This window comes from Callospermophilus lateralis, chromosome 13, assembly GCF_048772815.1.
Source record: "Callospermophilus lateralis isolate mCalLat2 chromosome 13, mCalLat2.hap1, whole genome shotgun sequence".
Classification (NCBI taxonomy): Eukaryota; Metazoa; Chordata; class Mammalia; order Rodentia; family Sciuridae; genus Callospermophilus; species Callospermophilus lateralis.
In genome coordinates, this window is record NC_135317.1 from 41,592,396 (window position 1) to 41,614,089 (window position 21,694).

The 21,694-nt window shown below is 39.8% G+C and overlaps 1 pseudogene; it reads right to left on the reverse strand.

Annotated features, from left to right (window-relative positions):
* Positions 1 to 5,794: 5,794 nt before the first annotated feature.
* On the reverse strand, positions 5,795 to 17,095 carry LOC143412041 (small ribosomal subunit protein eS1-like; annotated as a pseudogene).
* Between the last annotated feature and the right edge of the window lie 4,599 nt (positions 17,096 to 21,694).

The window sequence follows — 21,694 nt, forward strand, 5'->3', positions numbered from 1 at the left end:
TTTATAGTGTAAGAGGAGAAATAAGAAAGCACAGCCTCATTTGTTCAGCTTCAGCTGCAAATATGTATATTGGGTGATGCCAATTTTTCACTGCATTGTATGTGTCCAAAAATGACTTTGACAGCACCACAAATATTGATTTGAGGTAAGGTGAATTAGCAAATATGAAATCTGTGTAAAATGAGGTCTGACTGCATTTAATGATAGGAATCTACTAGAGAGAAGCTCAGACAAATGAAAGAGCAATTTGGAAAAGAGATGTGTCCTTAGGAGCCCAAGCTATGAAGACTTAAGAGTTATAAAAGATGAAGTGAGTGATGGAAGCTCCAGACCCTACCCACTCCCACTCCTCCTTCAGTCAAGGTATTTCTACTTCTATTTGTTATTATTTATGCTTTGACCAAGTCTCACCTTGCATAATGGTGTCTGCATTGAGAAAGAAGTGTTACAAAACATCTGGTCTTTCAGACAGTAATTATGGGTGGCATAGGTTACTGAGGCTAAGGGTACAAGTCTGATGGCTTGGATTAAGATCCCAGCTTTGTGACTGTGTGATCTTGGAATTTCCAGTTTCAGTACTAAAGTCCTGGAATGATTGTGAGGGAGAAATTACCTAAAACATAAAAGACAGTACTAGACAATCATGTTTTTCAATAATCATTCTGATCATTTCCAAGAATAAAGTACCAGTGAAAGTTGAGGAATACAGGGGCTCCATAACCTGGATTATTCAGTCCAGAAAGCTAGCAGGAGAAAAATATTTCCCCCACCTTTAAAATGCCAAATGGCACCAAGGGAAATAGAGTTCAGTTTCTGGGAGGTTTGTAAATGATGGTATGTCCTGTTTTGCTCTGTGTGTGTGTGTTTAAAAGATAGCTTAATTATCTCACTTCAAAAATGAATGCTTTTCTTGTACTTAACATTTAAATGACTTCTTCAGTACTGTGGATAGAAAACAAATGTTCACCCACTGCACCAACAGATGAATCATGCATATAGTTGAGTTCCATCTGCATATGTAAATCTACTAAGAAAATACATTATAACTGATTCCTTTCCTGAGAGTCTAGTTGACCACAGACATGGGTGATCTAGGGACTGCCTCTGTGCAGTTCCCCTGTCCCAACCCACTCACACTAAACTTATAGAGAAAAATTAGCAACTGGGACAAGACTTTTTCAGCTCCTAAGGTCTCACCATCATTGTTGGACTGCATTTTCAACATCAGTTCAGTTCAACATTATAGCTTCCCAATGTCTTCTGCCTGCCAAGATGGCATCGGCCATCTTGTTTTTATGGCTCTTGGGCTGGTTTTTATAAGCAGAAGGGTGTGACTTCTCTTCCAAAGGAGGTAAAGAATGTTCAAGCATTGTTCTCACTTAAAATAAGCTTAGGTAAAATCTCTCTCTCTCTTTTTTTTTTTTTTTTTTTTTTCGCCTTTTGGTGTCAGGGATTGAACCCAAGTATACTCAATCACTAAGCCACCTCTCCAGACCTTTTAATTTCTTGATAGGGTCTTGCTAAGTTGCTTAGAGCCTTTCTAAGTTGTTGAGGCTGCCATCAAACCTTCGATCCTCTGGCCTCAGCCTCCTGAGCTACTAGTATTACAGTTGTTCACTACCAAACCTGGAACTTGGTTAAAAATTTTAAGAAACATTGAAGGAATACAAATTCATCCTCCCAATCATAACACAATGATGAACCCTCTCCAAGCCACAGGAGGGCATGCTTACCAAAGAAGCCCCTGCTTACAATCTTTAAGAACAGTAATTAATTAAACATTTGGCTTTGAGATGCAAACCTACCAAGCCAATCACTTCTGAGGCTGCTGTCAGTCCACAGAACTACATTACTCACAAGGCAAATGGGCTCCCTAGGGTACATAGGAGCCCAAAAATTCCATTTTCCACAGAACTGTTGAGTTATGCATCTTTGGAAATGAAAGTTACTTTAAAATCTATTTAGTCTACCTTTCTAATTACAGATGAAATTAAAATGTGGCCAAGACCACCCAGCCTCAGTAGAGAGCTTAAATGATATTTGGTGTTCCCTATCCTATCCCAAGAATTTTTGACACAAACCATATTAAAAATGCAGAAATTTTTTTTACCTGTCCAGCATGTTAAAGAAATATAAATATCTGAATAGCATAGTGTTAGCCCTTTAAGTATTTGAAGTCATATTATTTTCACTTTCCAATAAAAATCTTTCAAGTCAGTCTTCAGAAACTGAGCAGACAAAACAAGGCAGATCTTGTAGGTAGAAGGGGAACACAGATACTTAGCAGTCTCTCAAAATTTTGGATTTTCTTTGTGAAGAAAGCAAAAGACTCCACGTTAGCTTGCTTTTTGTTTATGGTCCTGGGCAATGTGTCAGAACACATTCCTATAATGTCAACTGAAATCAAATCCAACATATTTTCCCACCCTTCAGGCAGACAAAAATGATCCCCTTCCTTGTCACTGTATCTATCAATGTCCTTTGGCTTGTCAATGCCTTCCAAAATATTAGTAGTAGTACAAGGAACATAGTTCATTTAATAAATATTTACTAAGCATCTACTATTTCCCAGGCACTGTTCTTGGCACTAGGGAAATGGCAGAGAAAGAGACAGATAAAAATCCCCTTGAACATGTATTGTAGTGGGAAGCTTTAACAATAAAGGAGATAAATATTTTCAGCAAAATGAATTAATTAGATGGTGATAAATACTAAGGAGTAGAATAGAGCACAGAAGGAGAGAAGTGAACACCTGAATTTCATGGGGTGGCCATTGACAGCCTCCCTAAAGGGGCACATTTAAGGAAACACTAAATCAGGTAAAGGAGGCAGCCACACAGTTATCACAAGCCACAAGCCCCTCCTGGCCAATTCCTTCCCTCTTTTCTAACTCACTTGGACCCATGGCCAGGTAGCAATGTTGTAAGAGTTATAAAATGAGTGTGCGCATATGGACCAAAATACCTTCTGTAGCCTCTCAGGAACACCACTGAGAATACTGCTCACAGGTAGAAGTAGTGGAGGAGCCCACTGCAGACAAGGACTTAGTGGAAGTATTCTCAGGTTTTAACAGTTTTCTCATATGAACTGCATTAGTGTCCAGCAGCATTTTCCACACTTGCCACAAATAGGCCTATTCCTTTACTGATGGAATATTTAAAAGTAGAGTAAAATCAATTAAAAATTAGTCATCAAAGCAATAACTGGTAATCAAAGAGGTAATAGGACTGAAAACAGCACAGACTTCAAGGTTACAGAGATGGGATTTAGTTCTTATTCTAATTGCTTACTAGTGTTTGAGCAAATATTAACCAATCTGAAATTTTTGTGTCTTTGAGATGAAAAGATGGTGCTTACTTTAAAGAGTCATGAAGATTCGTTGTATTAATGTATTAAGGCCCAGCTAAGAACTCCACCATGTCTTGGAAACCAATCAAGAAAAAGTTAGATTTTCTACCTTCAAGAGAAAGACAGATTTTAAACCCAGGGGCACTTAAACACTGAGCCACATTCCCAGCCCTATTTTGTATTATATTTACAGACAGGGTCTCACTGAGTTGCTTAGGACCTTGCTAAAGTGCAGAGGCTGACTTTGAACTCACGGTCCTCCTGCCTTGGCCTCCTGAGCTACTGGGATTACAGGTGTACACCACTGGGCCCGGCCAGATACTTTTAAAATGCAATAAATGAGCATGGGGTGGCTGAAGTTTAGGAAAGTATGGAGTGTTGCTTTATGGGAATCCAAGAAAAACTAGTCAACTCATAAGTGATTTATGGAAGATCTCCTGAAAGAAGTAGCCATCTTGCTAGGATCTGAAGTCAAACTGTGACACAGTCACCAAAGTCCTCCCTAATTTAATGTTTTGCCCTTAAAATTAGAGGAAAACTGGAAAACAAAAGTGGTCCCGTCAGCATCAACATCCTAGAGCTGAGCAATTGACAGTGGGCACTGAGCAGACAGACGCAAAGGAGCCCAACTTTGGTCTTAACAAAGAATTAGACTAAACTAGATAACTCAGTATTCAGTCTTGAAGGAAAAAAATAAAGTTGCATCTTAGACACAAAGTATATTTAAAGATTTCTTCTTTTTTTAAAGCTCTCCAGAATCATAAGATGACTTTGGCCTCTAGTATATTTAATATAATTAGAATTTTCAGGAAAGCATTATGTGGGAAGGTAGAATGTCAGCTCCAGTCTGGACATTGCTTGGAGAACTTACAACTCAAATGTACATGTCCAAACCAATGGCACTTTCCCATGTTCTCTCTCTCTAGATATGTGACACCATGTCACCTAAATAAAAAACTGGTACTCCATCTGCGTGGAATACTTTATTAAAATGCACTGCTTAAAGTTCATCAGTAGCCACCCATTACCTCAGGGAGACTTGGACTCACCTTGCCTTTCCTGCTTCACCTTCCAGTCTCCTACCCTGCACTCCACCCTCTAGCAGAATTAAACTTCTTGCCCCTGAGACCTGCCAGGGTGGTTTCTTCTAATCCGGGTACCTGATCTTCTTTCTGGATGGCTTCTAGTGACTTTGTTCTCCTGTGCCTGAGGCAGTTGGATGTGCTATGCTCACTATGACATGTACCACCAAGCAGCCTCAGTTTAGCATCTTCCCCTGCCAGCCTCTTTCTCCTGCCACCCTGGCCCCACGATACCCCTGTTGGGCTTAGATCTCATCCCTGTCCGATGACCCTTTATACTCACTACTTCTCTGCTGGGAGACAGTTCAAATTCAACAAGAGTAGAGAAAATACAATAGAAGGTGTGGACTTGAGCCTTAGTCCCATCAATTCACTTGGGTCTTACTTGGTTGTAAAATGGAAATAATAACAGCACTTAGTTCTCAGGGTTGTTAAGACAATGAAGAGACGTAAACTGCCTGGCACAGGGGAAACATTCCGTTAATGGAAGCTATAATTAAGTTCACCTTTTCCAGTCTCTCCCTGGTTCATTATCTATTTTTTACATAGAGTGGTGGCCTTTGGGGCATGGCCAACCAATTAGAGTGGTTCTTTCTCTTCACTCAATTTATGGGAAGCAGTCACAACACACTCGATGCCATCTTTAACCCTTTCTGATTCAACTTCCCTTGGAATTAGAACTGCAGTCAACCATTTGCTGCTACCTCTCTGTGACCCTAACAGTTTCCAAAGTCCAGAGGTATAGAAGGCCAGAGGTTTCGTCCAAATCTTAGTTACCTAGAAACAAAATGTATTGCATGGTTTGTTTGTCTTAGAGAATAGTTTACATTTCCCCAGGAGCATACCTCCCCGTGTCCCATGGAAGCTCCAGCTGTCACTCTGTGTTGGCTACCCTCGCATGGTGCTCTGCAAGCCACAGCCAATGTGCCTTGTAATCACAGGTTCCACCTGTTCCCGTGCTGTGTGTGGGGAGATGATGCCCTGTTTATTTGGGACTAGTATATAGGCTTGTCTTTAAAACATGTGAAGGTATACACATTTATGTTTGTGTTTTCCCAAATAATAAAAACAAATAAAAAAATAGACCATTATATCAATTATTCCCTCCCTGGATAACTTAGAGGCAACTTCAGGGGCCCTGGGTAGAACCAGCTGCTTTAAAACATCTCATGTCTAGTCTTAAATGTTAGCCGATTGAGATTCTTTCACTTTTAAAACGGACCAAAGTGAAAATGCTTATGGGAGGGAAAAGCAACTCACTGGTTTTTATCAGTCATCTTCACTGTGAAAAACCATTCCTTAAAAGCAGGATTTTTTTTTTTTTAAACAAATAGGATTTTTATTTGTCGGTATTAATCTGAATTTTAAGCAGATTCTTGGACTGGTGGTTCATATTCATCATATTTCATGTCCTGTCTCATCCCCAGTAGCTTTTCCAAAACTACTCCCTTCACTAATGAAGCTCCATGAGTTTCCCCAATTCAAACTTGGGCTTCTTCAGCATTTTTACATTTCTAATAAAGACAGAATGAAATAATCTGGCAAACCTTTTCTGTGTCTTTCCCAATGCTGTCTGAAATCAATTTACTGACAGCTTTTTTTTTTTTTTTTTTTTTTTTTAAATACTGGGAAGTGAACCTAGGGGTGCCTAACTACTGAGCTAAACCCGTAGCTCCTTTTCATTTTTTATTTTGAGGCAGGGTCTCCCTAAGTTGCTTTGGGCCTCACTAAGTTACTGAGGCTGTTCTGAAACTTGTGGTCTTCCTGCCTCGGTCTTCCGAGTCGCTGGGATTACAGGTGTGTATGGCTATTGACGACTTCTTGCAAATCAATTTGTCTGCTCCTCCCAGGTCATGATTTCCATTATCTTCTTTTGGACTTGGTGGACCTGATGGTCCTAAGTATAAGAGGTCTTCATATCTGATTATTGTAATTTTTAATAAAATCAACACAGAACAGTTGCAACAAGTAGTCTTGACATCAACATGAGCTTCAATCATGAGCTGCCTTTTTTTGACCAAGGAACACATTTTAACACAGATAAGATCCATGACATGGAAGTTAGAGCAGTTTTTTTTTTTTTTCTCCTCTGAATGTCTTCAGTGTCCTCAATAATTAGCTTGAGTTTTCTAAATGCAACTTCATCATTCTGCAGATCAGCAAGACTCAATTTTTATTTATTTACTTTTTAACAATTTTGAACCCAGGACCTTATGCATGTCAGGTAAGCTCTTTACCACTGAGCTATATCCCTAGCCCAGCAAGATGTACTTCAAACACATGACCCTTGAGACCCTCAGATGGAATTTTGGTTCTTTGAGACCTCGTGACTAATGTTTTCCCAATATTTCTCATATTGAATATAGTGGGTGCTTTCACATTATATCAATCTTTGTTAGAAAACGGATCAACCACAGTGAATTTTACCTTTATATATATATATAAAGCACTAATTTAAAAAACTATAACAAAAGGAAGGCCAGTAGAGTGGAGGAAAGGAAATAGGGGAGAGCATGGAGGGAGGGGAAGGGGAGGTACTGGGGACTTCACTGGAGTAAGTTACAGTCCACGTTTGTATGACTATGTCAAAATGAACCCCAATACTATGTGTAACTGTAACACACTAACAAAAGAAAATGCAATGACCACTTTCTTTTTGGCTCCCTTCTTGCGGTCCTTTGTAGGTGTGTTTATGATAACCGAACATCATGGTGCAGCTCGAAGAGCCAAAAGGCTGAAGCAGGCTTTTATGTGAAGGTAAGGACCTTGGTTAGGGAAGGGGGGCCAGTGAGTGTCTGCTACTTTCTCATTTTGCCAAGTTCCAGCCTTTTAACACAGTCCAAGGGCCAAATTTAGGTTTCGTTATTCTTCCTATTTACCTCTTATTCATTTGTCTGTTTTAGTCAAGAGCAGACAGACAGAAGGACAAAAGAGAAAGAGAGAGAAGGAAGGGAGACAAAAGGGGAGGAGGGGGAAGAAGGAGGGAAGAACCATGGGTGGCTGTGACTGCAGTGACATCAATGAGTCTTGTTAAGAAGGACAGGCCAAGCTGGGCACAGTGGGGACAAGAGCATCTCTTCAGCCTAAGCAACATAGTGAGACCTCATCTCAAAAGAAAGGGAAACAAGGGGGCTGGGGATGTGGCTCATGGAAGAAGACCTTGATTTGATCCCCAGCACTGTAAAAAATAAACACCGACCCAGTTCATGATCCCATTATATATGCTTCTCTCTCTCTCTCTCTGCCATGAAATACTAGAAGGGGAAGGAAGGAATTGGATCTATTTTAAAACTCACAACTGTTACACATTCACCCTCCAAACATTCATGACCACTTTGATTTGGGACAAGTGATAGCCTGTTTGTCCCAAATGAAGGATATATTCAGAGGACCCAGACACTGGTATTTCAAAGAGCCACTGTTGATTCCTCTCTGAGCTAATGTCCCACCTTGTATGCCAGCTTTTTTTTTTTTTTTTGGTACCAGGGATTGAACTCAGGGGCACTCAGCCACCGAGCCACATCCCCAACCCTATTTTGTATTTTATTTAGAGACAGGGACTCACTGAGTTGCTTAGCACCTCGCCATTGCTGAGGCTGGCTTTGAACTTGCGATCCTATGTCAGCCTCCTGAGCCACTGGGATTACAGGCGTGCGCCACTGTGCCTGGCTGTATGCCAGCAATTTGAGAGACAGGAATCTCCTCAAGAGGTCTTTTTAATTCCTGTTTTCTCTTAAGGAATGAAAAAGGAAAGGAAGGTAGGGGACATCCCGTTTTGTTTGTTGAGGTGAAGTTGATGCAGCCTGGACCTCCACAGAAACTGGTAATGCAGGCACCAAGCTCAATTTCCACATGAAAGCAAAGACAACAATGAAGCAAAAAAATTCACACTTGCATAGGAGAAAAATAGACAAGAGTTTAAAATAGAATGACAGGTGAAAGAATAGAGTTGGACCAGGTGACATCAACTGTCAGAAAGATAACTTTTTTTTTTTTTTTTTTTTTTTTTTTTTTAGCAGCACTGGGAATCAAAACCTAGGACCTGGAGTATTTTAGACAAGCTCTCTACTACTGAGCTGCATCCCCAGCCCCAGAATGATCACTTTTATATCTAAGAGAGTGATCTGGGTAGGAACGGGGACAGGAGAGGGACAAAAATGCTCTGTAATCCTATGAGCCATTTACTTGATGTTACCCACCTAGTAAATGAAGGAGCTGGGACCCAGGTAGGTGCCTGATGTTAAAGCTCTTCACCCTGCATCCCACAGAAGCGCTGTGGCCTCAGTTTCTGCTGTAATTTGGACCTTAAGTATCTCCCAGATGTCCATGTGGTAAAGGTTTGATCCCCAAGGTGGCACTATTGGAGGCAATGGAACCTTTAATAGGTGGGACTTCCCGGGAGGTTTTTAGGTCTTCTGGAGTAGGCCCTTGAAAGGGATAGTGAGACCCTGGCCTCTTCCTCTTCCTCTCTTTTTGTGTGTTTCCAATAGAGAATGAGGATTTCATTCAACAACAATAATACACTGAGGGTCTTAGTTTGTTATCTGAAATGTCTCACAAAGGCTTACAAGTTGAAGGCTTGGTCCCCAGCTGGTGGCGCTCTTGGGAGGTGATGGAAACCTTAGGAAGGGACCTAGAAGGACTAAGTTATGCCACTGGATGCATGCCCCTGAAAGATTTATTTTGTTCCTAGCCCCTTGACCCCTTTCTGCTTCCACACTGCCATTAGCTGACAGCTTTCCTCTTGCTATGATGTTCTACCTCACCCACAGGCCCAGAAAGTGGAGCCAGCTGTGAACGGAAATATCTGAAGTGGTGAGACAAAATAATTTTTTTCCTCCTTTAAGTTGATTTTCTCAGGTATTTTGTCACAAAAACAGAAGACTGATTCAAATACTGAGCTTCTACTTCATGACAATGTGCCAGGACTAAGGACACAGGTGAATAGACAGCCTTTCCCAGAGGCAGACAAGTATATTTCTAACAGTAAGAACACTGACCAACTTTCCAGACCCCAAGAGTCAGACATGGTCATGTGATGAAAATAAATAGTAAGGCCTACAACAGAGTTATCAGAGATAATTCAGGAGAGAACTAATATTTATATTATACACACACACCTGTGAGTGAGGCAGATCATGATAAAGGAAATAAGGCTCCATGAGATTTCAAAACTGCCTAACATCACACAGGTTGGAGGTGGCAAAATTGGGATTCTATCCCAATTTATTTAATTCCAACATTTCACTATATACAAAGATAAGAGCAAAGAGAAAACCTGGCAAAGCTATATAAAGAAGCTCTCCTCATCAGGCAAGACTACAAAAGATCTACCTTTGGAGGAGTTGTTTTTCCTTTCTTGGAACCAGCTAAAGTCTATAGAATGTGGGAAAGTTACATTAATCTTTCTAGGAAAGAAATGGCATAAATCAATTCAGTCATTTATTAAGGGCAGCAAAGAGCCCTGCCTATTAGCAGAGTATGTGTTTTTTAAAAAGCTCTTTTAGGAGTAATCCATTATAATCCTAACGCTACCTCCAGGGCGGTTTCCTTAGGAAATATGACCAAATTTTAAAAGATTAAGTAAAGTGGATATTTTAGAATGATTTTTTCTAACTAATAATAATTTTTAATCCCTAAATGGGTTTAATAAGCAATAACAAGTGTGAATCATGCTGAACCCTAATTTTTTTTTTTTTTTAAGAACATATTCTCACAATGCAAATGCATTGACAGCTCACTGCTTGTTTGGAGAACGGGTAGAAAGCAGGACACGGGACATGCAACAGCTCATCACAAGACTGACTGAGACCCTGAAGAAGAGCCCTAGTTTTCTAGAATGTTAACAGTGATCCTCGACTACATTTGCAATGTTACGGGTTAAACCTGAATCAGAGTAAGGGTCATGGAGCCATGTGGGCCTAGCAGGGATGGCTAAGAAGCTCCGTGACACTTGTGAGGTCAAGCAGTGATACCTCAAGTTGGAAAACAGCCAACAATAGCTTAATAATTTATTTGATTCAAAAACTGAGAGGCAGAGTTTAAGGAAAATACATAAGACCTATCTTTTGATCTCTTAAATCTGTATTTTAAGCTTATTGTGAACTTCTTGAGGCCAGAATCAAATCTGTTAAACTGCTTTCCTGTCAGATTAATGCCCTAGTTTAGTATACTTACTCAAAAAAATCTAGCTGAAATGACTTGGAAAATGTCTGTGTAGTATTTTCCTTTTTAATTTAATTTAGTCTTGGGGAGCAGCTGCTAGACAGTAGGCTTCTCCAGTCTACCTACTTGACTCCCTTCCTTTTTAATTTAAAACAACAGGTGTAAATGTTGTTTCCAGCCCAATGGTTTTCATATATTCTGAAATGTATGGTTTTCATATACTTCATATTTTCATATATTCTGAAGTTTGTTATCAGATGCGTACATTTTGGAAGTTTTTGTCTTCTTAATGAATTCATCTTTTTGTCATTATGAAATATCCTTGCCCATCTCTAGAATATTTCTTGTCCTGAGCATATTTTTCTGATATTGATGTAACCATTCTTTTTATTATATATATATTTTTTTTTAATATTTATTTTTAGTTTTTTAGGTGGACACAATATCTTTATTTTATTTTTACGTGGTGCTGAGAATCGAACCCAGTGCCTCATGCATGCTAGGCGAGCGCGTTACCACTTGAGCCACATCCCCAGCCCTTTATTATATATTTTAAAAATTTTTTGGAGGGGGGCTGGGGTTATGGCTCAGTGGTAGAGTACCTGCCTTGCACATGCAGGGCCCTGGGTTCAATCCTCAGCACCACATATAAATAAATAAAAAAGTACTTGAGTGGGAATTCCATCACCTAGATCTATTATTTCTGGGTCAATTTAAACTGACTGATTTACCTCATTATGGTTCACATTTTCATTCCTCTTCATGTGTCTAGTTATTTTCGTTGGAAACTAGGTATTGTGTATGTTATATTGTTAAATGTCTGGATTTTATCTTCCTTCAAATAGTTTTGAATTTTGACTTGACAATCAGTTAAGAGGCTTTTTTAAGGCTTTGTCAGAATGGATCTAGGTTAGCCCTACCACCAGAGTATTACAATTGTTGAGTTTTTTACTAGATTTCCCAGGTGTTTAACAAGGTCTCTGGACTGAGATTGGCCAGTGCTTAAATGTCTCCCTGCTACACATAAGACCTATGAATTATTTAGCTTAAAATTTCCTTGAAATTTGTCATTTTCTGGCTCTATAGAGTTTCACAGTTTGCATAAACAGCTTAATATTCAGCTGAAGACTCAAGGGGACATCTACACAGATCTTTAGATTTCTATGTAGCTTCTTCCTCTATCTTATCCTACACATTTTAGCTATGTTGACCTCCCTAAACTTTGATCTCTGTCTTCTCAATTCAATGATACATCCATGCTCTTTTGGGTTGCTTTCTGGGATCAGTTCTAAAAGTACCTCCAGGTAAAAGCTCAAAACATTATAGGGCTCACTTCATTTGTTTATTTTATATCAGAGATTATGATACATTGCTGCCTATTTTCAACTTCTGAAAAGTTTTGCTCCAAATTATTATTTTTAAAAAATATTTATTTATTTTTATTTTTGGCGGACACAACATCTTTGTTTGTATGTGGTGCTGAGGATCGAACCCGGACCGCATGCACGCCAGGTGAGCGCGCTACCGCTTGAGCCACATCCCCAGCCCTCCAAACTATTTTTTAAAAATAATAGCACTACAAGCAAAATATTTTTTTCTTTGACTAGAGTTATTTATTATTTTTTGGCCTTGCACAAAATACTGTTTATCTTACTACCTTCTATTTTTCAATAAATAATAAACCATAGTGATAAAGTCGGGGCTCTTAACCTTTACTGGTAAGGAGTTATATTGGTAATTTGTCACCTAATTCTCTCCTGTGCCAAGATCCTTCTTACAATTCAGGTGTCATGTGGTGCCTCTAATAAGGGCCTTCATTAGACACAGAGTGGGAAACTCCTCACTGTGTCTCCTGTAAGGATGTGAACTTATTGTCCATTCCTCTACAGTGAACCTCCTTTCTGCCGCTCAGATTCAAATCAAATTTGACAAACTTCTGTGATGTGAAAATATTTTAACTTAAGGACTCAAAAAATGAGAAGTTCTCAATGAAGACAGTAAATCTTGGCACTGGAGTCATGATGTTTGTTGAAAGCTAGAGACTTCAATGAGTCAAACATGTTTCTAAGAATTCTAGGTACGCTGAGAACCCAGTTAACACATTACAGTTCCTTATGACTTCTGCAGCAAATGGCTTTGCTAGGTACAGTTTATGACATCAGTACACGATTCATCCCCAAAGCAACAGGTGCTGAGTTCTCATTTCTTCCTTATATTCTAAACTTAGCTTTTAAGAAAGAAACCCTCACACTCTTGCCAGAGTTCTTGAAAACTGAAGGTGTGCATTTCTGATAAAACACAGATGGGTTGAAATTAAATGTGTTTTTGTTGTTGTTGTTGTTTTTAGTTTTTAGCTGGGGGGGGGGGAGCCCTTATTTGATATTAAAAAAAGAAAGAGAGAAAAAAAGAAATTTTAGTAATGGACCAAAATAGGATGGGAATTGCACAGAATTTCTATAACTTCTTAGGAACAACCAAAATTTAAAAGTAGTTGCTTTCTGTTTTTTCCTCTTTTCTGTTAAATTGGAATATTTTGGTGGACCAGGAGCTGAAGATATCAGAAGATATCTCAAAGTGTGATTGTTTTAATATGGCGGTTGTGAACAACTCAAGTGACCAAGTATTATACACACATGAACTTCAAATAGTAACTATGTGAATGCTTACTTTATTTGGATCTGAGAGAAAAAAACCTCTCCCAAAGGATGATTTCAACCAAGAATTTCTTTCATCCACCGAAACAAGGTCATTTTTCTGGGTGCTGGGTTTTCCTGGTGGGTCCACAATCCTCCATATTGGAAGTGGGGTAACACTCATTGATTCTAACCTAAGGTGGGACTGTTAGCAGAAATGGGAGCCATTTAGGGCCCATGGGGTGGGAGTACATTTTGTGATCCACATACTCAACACCAGGGATCTGCCTCTGCCTCCCATCAAGTAGTGGTTTTATTGCATCTTCAGGAGGGATCTTTAACTATAAATGTTGTGACCTGCAGGAGCGCTGCACACAGTGGCCACATTATGGCTGGTTCAATCATCTCATGAGTCCCCACCTTCCTTCTGTTCATCAACTGCCATCCTGAAGTCCAAGCTGTCAGGAAGAACCGCTCAGATAACCTTGAGAAAGGCAACATTATAGTAGATGAAGTAGGAAAGAAGTTATCTTCAGATGGAGAAATACATGAAGGAAGAAAACAATGTGGCCCCTGCCGTATAATTATTTATGATTTCATGAGACTTCATGAGAAGGAAAAGCCCACACCCTCAATCAGCAGTTGTGGATTTAAAAAGAACTTCAGAAATCATTGGCTGAACTCCTTCGGACATCAAAGAGCAAAAATGAAGTTAAGAAAAGTGTTATGGTCTGAATTGTGTCCTCTCCAAATTTCTATGTTGAAGCCCTAACTCCTAGTACCTCAAAATTTGACTGTATTTGGAGATAGGGTATTATAGAGATAATTAAATTAAAATGAGGCCACTAAGGTGAGTCATAATCTAATATGACTGGTGTCCTAATGAGAAGAAATTAGGAAACAGAGAGAAACACCAGGGACATGTATGCACAGAGGAGAGACTCAGGGAAAAGTGGATATCTGTGAGCCAAGGCAAAAGGCCTCAGAAGACACCAACCCTGCTGACACCTTGATCTTGAGCTTCTAGCCTCCAGAACTTGTGAGAGAATAGATTCCTGTTGTGGAAGCGACCAGTCTATATTCAGTTACAGCAGCCCTAGCAAACTAATGCCCAAAGTGAAGGGATTTGCCCAAGATCATGTAGGAACTTGGGTTCAGAGCTAACTCGTCCAGGACTGCCATCTTTCCACTTAACCACAGAACCATCCATACACATTTGCAGGCAGGTGTGCTCATACAGGGGACTCATGCAAACCTTCAGAGGCTCTTAGTGAAACGTGGTTCAATTCAAACAATACTCATGGTGTTCATAAGAAACCTAACAGTGGAGACTCAAAGCAGAAATTGTAGTACAGTATTCTAAATCTGACTTCTTGTGTGTGTGTGTGTGTGTGTGTGTGTGTGTGTGTAAGAGAGAAAAGGAGAGAGAAGAGTACATGCCATGTAGATGAAACTGTCACCATCAAGCACATCCAGCACAAGGTGAACACTTTATTTTCCTGTAGTGCCTGAGAGCTTAGATGGGGACTATTTTTGGAAGAACTTCACAAAGGAAGAATAAATAACTCCTACTTTCCTCCATGCTGCTTTGAAGTCAACTGTCTAAATCTATGGATGTTCTTCTGATGTAGAACTTCCACAGGGCTCTCTCAATACCTCTGGTCAGAGCCCTCCACATCTCACCCTTTCCTGGGCTTTTTATACAGTGCTAGGTCACCAGCTAAGCCTAGATGGTGTCAGCCTCTCTTCATGGAATGATCATTTCCTGTTAAGTTAATGTAGCTAATTTATTTTCACTGCTATAACTTTTCCTCCACAAAATGCCCTTTTTGACTTTTAATATTACTCATAATCCTTTATATGGACATGATGTTTTGCTATTTTCAGAGTGTTTTGCAACCCAAATACCCACCTGTCTTCCCATGGGGCAGACAGTGGACACTGAACATCCATACGTTCATTCACTCTGAACCCTAAGGTCACTGTATTAGTAGTTAGGGATCTCCAGAGAAACAGAACCATTAGAATATTACCCCCCTCTCTTTCACACACAAACACATATACACACATTTTATTCTAAGAGGGGATTTATTAGGTTGGTTTACATAGTTGCAGAGGCTCAAAAATCCCATAATGGCTACTGCAGTTTGGAGAACCAGGGAATCCAATAGTTGTTCAGTCTTAGAAGCCAAAAGCCTCAGAACAAGAAACTAATATGCAACTTCAGTTCAAGCTCAAAGGCCCAAATCTCTCTGGAGCTGATGCAAATCCACATTTAAGGCTAAAAAACTCAGAGTGTGATGTCCAAGAGCAGAAAAAACACACCCACTTAGGAAGGAAGAACATCAGCAAGATAACAAGCTTCCTGCTTCTTGTACTTTTTCATTCTATCCAGGCCCCCAGCCTATTGAATGGTGTACCCACATTCAGGATGGGTCTCCCCTACTCAGTTCACTGACTCACATTCTAATCTTCTCCAGAAACAGGGACCCTAGCATACACCTGAGGCATCCCTTAATCCAGTCAAGTTAACATCAAAAATTAACCATCAAGGCCACCTTTAGCATGCCTGCTTTCCAATCTTTCTCTGCCCCTTACTCTTGGTGGGAGAATAAAAATCCACCCTTCTCAAGGGGAGATGCTTTCAAAGTAGTCAAGTTCTATTAAGGTTCTGTTTTTCACTCAGTGAGTGGCATGTGCCAGGCATAGTGCCTGGTCCTAGAGCTACAATGGTAGACTTGTCTCTGCTCTGGGAGATCACCAGCTAGAGTGGGAGGCAGAAAAGCCACTTGTTGGTTACAAGTGTAAGGGGACAGTATTGGGGCTAGGGAAGTCTTCCAAAGGAGGGGCTTGATTGCCTCTGGAGGGACCAGTTCCAGTTGCAAGGCTAAGATGATTTGGATACCTCAAAATTTGACTGTAAGCAGCATGTGCCATGGCCCAAAGCTGGACATTGCTCCAGGGTATAGGGAACTGCCCATAATTCAGGATGACCAAAGCATGGGTTAGGAGGAGGCAGCACAACGGGAGTGTAAGGGGCTGGAAGCCTCAAAGGGCTCCTATTTGATACTAGAGAGTATGGGTTTCAACTCCATAGTCAAGGGGAGTCCTAAAGGTCTATGACAAAGGTGACACAATCAGATCTGCATTTCAGAAAATAGCACTAACCTGCTATGAAGAGAGTGAGTCAGAAAGAGGCAAAACTGGAAATAAGAGCTCCTACAACTACTATAGTGATTCTGAGGTGAGGTGATGGATATCTGAATTAGGTGAGAGATAGACCCGTGGAATCAAGGGTATTAAAGAAGCCAGGTGGAGAGGGACAGGTGAGGATGTGCACATGTGTTAGGGTGAAAACATAAGAGGAGGAACAGGTGTGGCACAGAGAGCTAGAAGGGGAAGAAGGGTGCCCTCAAATCAAATAGAGATGTCTGTGACAGATATGAGAATAACACGAGTTACTTCTCAGAATAGTCTGAGAAATTTTCAAGTGTGAGTTTACTGAAGGCATCTCCTTGGTTTTTCAATAAGTTTCTATCTTCACTTGTATCACAGGTTCTTATCAAATGCAACTTCCCTTCTTTCAGGTGTACAGTGAGATCACTACTTTGGCATGTAAGATATCAGCTCTTTGTGGAAGGATTTGTTGACACGGAGACACTCATATCCTAATCAAAAAATGCCCTTTGCAGAATCTTGGTTTTCTGCTTTATCTCCTGCTTTCGTCTTCCATCCTCCTCCCTCTACATGCATTTACTCCTGTTTGCATCCTAAGTGGCTCATTTAAGTCTTTTTTGCTAACAAGAATGATGTTACATACCTCAGGCAGCAAGGTGGGCTTACCCTTTTTCTGCTGAGACCATCCATGCGGATTGCGGGGAGACTAGTAATCTTGTCTTCAGAGCCTCAGGCCTCCTGAGGTTTAGTGAAGAGTAATGCTCAGTAAGTGGCAATTTGTTTACCTTGAAAGGTTTCCTCCAAGAAAAGCCAGAAGGTTGGAATCATTGTACCCTTGAACCAATAGTGAGTTTGTTCTCTTACTTCAAACTCTGGGCCCTCCTCTGCACCATACTAGAATTTCCTCCCTCCCCCAGAGACTGCTGGCCCTGAGCATTCAACTTCGGGCTTCAGCTCTAAATAAATAAACTGCAATGCTGGAAAATTCTGTGCTATGCTATGCCCAGTTGTTCTGGTTATTTCAAGACATTTTCTTGCTAACACACTGACCCTAACTACCACAAAATTTTCATACGAGCACCAATCCAATTCATCTAAGAAAAAAAAAACTCTTCAAAGTTTGAGAATAGAGCTGGTTTACTCTCACAGATATCATATGCAGGCAGAATCTGCGTGGAGAAAATGTTGTAGATCACTTAAGAGAATGATTATATATGTGAAAATATATAATCACAGAATCAAAGGAACTTCAGCAGTTAGATACATTCAGAGTCCTTATAGCTTGTATTTGTTAATACAATGATGAATTTACCAAAGTTTTAGGAAGCAATGTCAAGCAGTTTGCAAAGCTAAAGGTCCTGTAGTGGAGATAGTTAAAATATAGAATTTGCGTATGCTTTGTTGTGAGCAATTCCTGCTAATTACCAGAAAGTGAAAAGCTGCTGTAACTGGAACTGAAACCTTCAATCTCCCACAAAGGTACTTCAAGCTCTGCTTTCCAATGTCCTAATTATGAGATACACCTGCCCCCATTTTACTACGAGACTGTAACTTAGCAGCTGTTCCTTGCTTAGTGAGCAGAAAAGTCAGCTTTTAGTTGTGGTAGGTCTGCCCCTGATGGGGAGTCAAACTTAATCCCTAAGTATAGAATCAGGGTACTATATAACACGCTACTAAATAAACAAACAAAATAAGGGTAACAGTGAGTGATGGGGTAGTGATTGGTAGTGAGTGAGATGTAGTGATTGGTGTTACTTTTAGATGAAGTGGCCAAGAAAGGCCAATGAAGAGGTGACTTCTGTGTTGAAGCAACCAATGAAAGTCACAGGATAGACACATTTTGAGCTAGAGAAAGCAACTCAAAAACAAGAAGTTGCACGAATAGAAAAGTAAAAGCACAGGCCAGCAGAATCCATACCTGCCAAAGTAGGGGCATCAGATGCATGAAATCATCAAATATTCAGGGTCTTTAAAGCTCCTAAACTGAGACTTGAAGGGAAGGAGACACCACTTGAGGGTCATGGAGCAATTCTAAAATAGCAACTCCTAGACTTCTTTCAAATGCCCCTAATAGAACAGACCACACATCTGTGTGGTTTCTACATTTAGCAGCCATAAAAATAACAGAATCCCTACACAGCACTGGCGCTTGTAAGTACATTATTTACTAAGTATTTTTTAGACTAAAATATTGCAGCTGTCTTTCTCCAAGGACTACCCACATGGAGATGTGACAGGTGTAGCTTGCCTCACTCTGTGGTTTGAGGGGCAGCTGTAGAAGAAATGGAGGTCCTGTTGGCTGCTGGTAGGTGTGAATTTTGCCAAGTCACTTAACATTTCCAGACTTCAACTCCATTTGGAAAACAACAGGGATAACATTCACTCTCCCTACATCAGGGTGATTCTCGGGAGATGAAGAAGAATGTTTTATGAATTGGAAATGTCTCAGAATATAAGTGATCAGTATTCTTTCTAGGAAAAAAAAATAGGTTTAAGTCAAGTATTTGTAGATCGAATGGCACTGTTCAAACTTCCTTGGTTGACTTTCAAAGTCTCCCACATTTGTGACATATATTTGTGACCAGACTTTCTACCACTACCCCTCAGCAATGCAGGGAAGTGGGTAGGGGAGAATTTCTGACTTGGGCTCTACATTCCCTAGGCTAGAATTCCTTTCCTTCCCATTTATTGAGATTCTACACACACCTAGCTCAAGCTCTGTTTCTTTCCTTAAGCTACCTCATGGCTCAACTTCTTCCCTTAATTTTAGTTTTGACAAATACTTATATATTTATAGGGTACCATGTGATGTTTTGCTACATCATGGAATGATTAAATCTAGGTATTTAGCAAATTTGCCACTTTACATACTTTTGAGATAAAACATTTAAAATCCACTTTTTGGCAGTTTTGAAATATACAATGTATTATCATTTATCGTAGTCACCATTCTGTGCAATAGATTTTCAAGCTTATTCTTCCTAACTGAAAACTTGTACCAATATCTCCCATTGCTGCATCTTCCTCCCTCTCCAAGCTTCTGGTAATGACCATTCTATTCTCTACTTCCATGAGATGGATTTTTGAGGTTCCACATGAGTAAGAACCTGCCACAGTCAGTCTTTCGTATCTGAAATCTGCATCAGTAGATTCGATCAACTACACATGAAAAATAACCCCCACCAAAAGCTCATCTTTACTAAATGCAGACTTTTTTCTTATCATTCTGATAACAGTATTTGCATAACACATTATATTATGTAGTTTAAATGATCTAGAGATGATTTAAAGTATACAAGAGGATGTGCATAGGTTATATACAAACGCTATGCCACTTTTAAGGGACTTGAGCATCTGTGGATTGTGGCATATCCTGGAACAAATTCCCCATGGATATACAGGGACAACTATATTTTTGTTTATCTTTCTGTGCTATTTATTTCACTTAGCATTATGTCCTCTGGGTTCATCCATTAGTAACAAATGAAGTAATTCCTCCTTTTAAGGTTAAATAGTATTTATTTCATTGTGTGTAAACACCACATTTTCTTTATGTATTCATCTGATGATAGACACCTAGATTTCTTCCATATCTTGGCTATTGTGAATAGTGCTGCAATAAACATGGAATGCAGATGTCTCTGAGATATCCTGGTTCTAATTCCTTTAGATACGCGCCTAGAAGTGAGGTACCTGAGTCATCTAGTAGTTCTATTTTGTTTTCTGAGGAATCTCTATACTGTTTATATTCCCAGCAACAGTACAAGGGTTCCCTTTTCTCCACATTCATGACAACACTTGTGTTTTACCTACATAACAGTTCATTCTGACATATATGTGAGGTGCTATCTCATTGTGGATTTGATTTACATTTCACTGATGATTAGTGATGATGAGCAGTTTTTTATATCTGTTGGCCATTTGTATGTGTTCTTGCGCAATGCATCCCACTATATTATTTTTGCTCAAAATTACTTTGGCTACAGCTCCACTTCTGCTCTTATTCTCTGAACTTGGGCATTACACCATCCACTCACTCACCCACTCATCTAAAGGTCTGGCTGGTGTTGAGCACCAGGATGTAGAAGGGAATGGGTTAGTCAAAGCCCCCATCTCCCTGAGTAGGTATTCCAGGAACAAGAGGAAGACAATAAACAAATGAACAAGCAAACAGTGATGAGAGCTATGCAAGGCTTAAAATGAGGGCAAGAGGGAAGGAGTTGTTACCTTCTATGGTGGGGTGGTGTCAAGAGCAGGTCTATAAGAGGACATGACATTCAGCACATATTCAAATGAGAAGAATGAGCAATGTAATTTCAGAGGCAGAAGGATGCCAGAAATAATAGCTCAGAGAAGGATGCTACACTGGGACAGAGATAGGTGTGCTTAAGAGCACATTGGACAAAGGGGAGAAGGGACAAAGAGAGATGTGACATTTTTGCAGTACTGTGACTTCACACTCAGGAATATGCTATGTCTCACCCCTTCAGATCTGTTTTGATGACTTACAGTAAATTTTAGCATTTCCTTTATTTAGGTACTTAGGAATTATATGAGTGTTGGTTTCCTAGGGCTGCCATAAACAAATTTCCACACATTAGATAGCTTTAAGCAGAAAATTTATTCTCTGTTTTGGAAGCTAGAGATCAGCAGATCATGCTCTCTGAAAAAAACTCCATAGAAGATATCTTCCTTGGCTCTTTCAGCTTCTGGTGTCCTTAACAATCCTTGGTGTCCCTCTAATATATGTGTCCATCCTCACATGGTGGTGTCCACATATCCCTGTGTACCCGTGTTTCCAAATTTCCTTCTTTATAAGGACAAGTCATAGGATTTAGAAATCATCATTTATATATATATATATATATATATATATATATATATATATATATATATATATATATTCTGATTGGGCATATATATGACAGCATTTTGGTTCATAGTACACAACATGTACTTAGGGTAATAATATCCATCTCATTCCACCATCTCCACCTCTTTCCTGTTCGCATGCTCCTTCTCCTCCCCCTCCCCCACCCTTTGCCCAAAGTTCCTCCATTCTTTCCATGCCTTCCCCCTCATTATGGATCAGTATCCACTTATCAGAGAGAACATCCGGCCTTTGGTTTTTTGGGATTGGCTTACTTTGCTTAGCATAATATTCTCCAACTCCATCCATTTACCTGCAAATGCCATAATTTTATTCTTTTAATGCTGAGTAGTATTCCATTGTGTAGATATATCACAGTTTCTTTATCCATTCATCTATTGAATGGCATCTAGGTTGGT